This window comes from Condylura cristata, unplaced genomic scaffold (assembly GCF_000260355.1).
Source record: "Condylura cristata isolate star-nosed mole 26May11 unplaced genomic scaffold, ConCri1.0 scaffold00034, whole genome shotgun sequence".
Classification (NCBI taxonomy): Eukaryota; Metazoa; Chordata; class Mammalia; order Eulipotyphla; family Talpidae; genus Condylura; species Condylura cristata.
Genome location: NW_004567135.1, coordinates 3,987,552 through 3,990,215, shown reverse-complemented (window position 1 = coordinate 3,990,215; position 2,664 = coordinate 3,987,552).

Below are 2,664 nucleotides of genomic sequence, written 5' to 3'. Positions count from 1 at the left end.
TTCCGCGAAAGCGAGAGGACTCACACTCGGGGCTGGACAGTCACAAAAGCAAACACGACCCGGGCCCGTCTGGGGCGCCTCGGGGGGAGGAGACCGCAGCCCCCACAGGGAGAGACATGCGCACCCGGTCTCGGCACACACGCGCCAACTCGCGCCCGAAACGGCCGTGACCGCTCTGCGGCCGCCGCTCCCACCCGCGTCTTGTCCCGGCGAGGAGTCTGCAGAGCACACGACCGGCCGCAGTCGCTGCAGAGTGACCTGCATCAGTCAGGTCACGGCGGCCGGAGACACAGCGACCCCCTCGCCCCAGCTCCAGCCAAAGGGAAGGTAGCTAAGGGCCCCTTTGTCCCCCAGTGAACTGCGGGAAGGTTTCTGGGGGGTCTTACCCCCAGAGCCTCGGGTCCTAATGGACAACAGAGGGACTGTCCGCACGCCGCCGCCCTCTGCCGGGACACGCGGGTATGACACCGCGCCCGGAGCGCTTCGCAGGCCTCAGGAGCGCGCTTGCCGCCTGTCACCTCCTTCCTCTCCTTCCCGTCCTCGCCGGCCATTACAGAGCGGTCAAGGTGCCCTGTCGCCTCCAGGCTGTTTGGTGGTCAGCCCCAGAACACGGGATCTGGGGGAGTCTCACCGGGTCCCCGGTGTCACAGGCTGAGTCAGAGACGCGCCGCCAAAGCCCGGAGCCCGTGGGTGGCCCCTGCGGGAGACAGTCACTGCAGCCCGGACACAGCGAACGCCCCAGCCCCCGCCGCGCCCCCACAGCAGCTGCAGCCGCTCCCAGCACCCCAGCCCGCCTTCCTGAGGACGCCCCGCGGCGGCATCCGAGCGACGGGCACGTCCGCTCACGGACACACGCCCCCTGCGCTTTGGGTTTGCGGCGATCTGGCCGCTGGCCGCAGGCCACGACTCCTGGGAAGTCACGGGAAGGGTCGGGCTAGCGCCCTTTTGTAACGGAAGCGAGCCCTGCCACGCGTGGGCTGCCCGGCCGTCCTGCGGCTGCCACAGCCCGGTCAGCCCACACAGGGGGACTCAGTGGCCGCGAGCCTCCCTGGCCAGGGGCGCAGCGGGGCGTTGGCCCCCTCAGCCGAGCGAGGTGGAGCCGTCTCCGCCCAGGCGCCTCCGGCCGCGCGCAGAGAGCAAACTGCCCGCGTCCAGGAGCCGGTCAGCGCCAGGGCCGCGCAGAGCTCCCAGGTGGGGAAGGGGCAGCAGCCGAGGCCCTGCGTTGTCTCCCTCGTTCCGGCAGGGGGCGGGCGCGAGCCTGAGCGCGTTCGGCTGCTCGCAGGCCTCGTGGTCCTGGACGCGCATCAAGCCCCGGGTGAACGCGCATTTCGTGACGGCAGAACACGACACCTGTGCTCCGTAACGCTCGCCAGGCAAGAGGTGGCTATTGCCGTTGCCGAGTCACCACGAGATGGGGGTGTGGGGCGTCCCGCAAAGCTGCTCCAATCTATTGCCGCCTCGGCTGCCCCCAAGTTCCCTCCAAGCTCCCCCCCACGCTCCCCAAGCTACCCCCAAGCCCCCCAAACTCCCATGGGACCCGGGAACCTGAGTGGCCCACACCCTTCTGTGAACACTGTACCAGGTAATAGCGCCAGACAATGAAACAATGTCCCCTAACTCACGGTTACTAGCAGGTCCCGAGGGCCGGCTCAGCCTGAGCGCGCTCTTCTGGCTCTCGCCATCCATGAAACGATGGAGACCAGGCTCAGGCCAGCCAGAAGCCTCGGGGTCCTGAGCGAGCTGGCCTGTCCACACTGCTGCTAGCTGCTCTCAGTCAGTCATTTCCTTCACCCACATTCTTAGCTGCCAAGATGGTAACACTGTATGGAAGGACACCTGGGCAAGGTGGCCAGGAGACGTTAGAAGGAGGGACCCTGAGCAGTCACCGCAGGCCTCGCAGCCGCTGAGGCTTGGGGCTCTCAGGGGCAGGCTGTGGCCGGGATGACTGAATCGCTTTTAGCTTCTTAGAGACTTTTCTATCCCTCTTCCTTTTCCTCTTCTTAATAATTTATTGTGATTTTGCTGCATTTCTGTCACTCAGGATTGTTTTATTGCTAGAAGAATGGAAGATCTCAGATTTGGGGTAACTCACACTGGCTTACCTTCCTAGAATAACATAATAGAGGATGAGTTATGCGACAGAAGTATCAATTTGCGGCACACATTGTTTAGATTCATTGGGATAATAAAATAAACATGAAAGTATATTTTGGGAATGTTATAGAATTAGATAATATTCAGTTTGACACCATGAACTGTTGTCAGGAAGAATTGGGGGCAGGTCCAAGAGGCAGGTGTGAAAGAATTCACCAGCGGCTGTGGAGAACAGAAACAGGGTTTATGAAAACACGCTGCTGAGGAGACCAGTGAGCAGGACGGTGGGGTCTGCTGTGCAGGGCACGTTCTGAGCCTCATTATCCCCAGGCACCTTTACTGGTTAGGGGAGTAGTTTGGGGTGTCCTCAGTGATCATCTGAATTAGCATCACAGGGTATCAGCTTCAACAACGTTTTATTGTGTTCAGATGAGTCCACATCTGTTTTCTCCCAGGTTACTGCCAACACTTGGCATTCTCAGTCATTTCACTTTTGGTCATTTTGGTGAAATCTAATGTCGCCTGTTTTACTTTGCTTATTCTGAGAGCTAATCGTTTGGCATTGTTTTC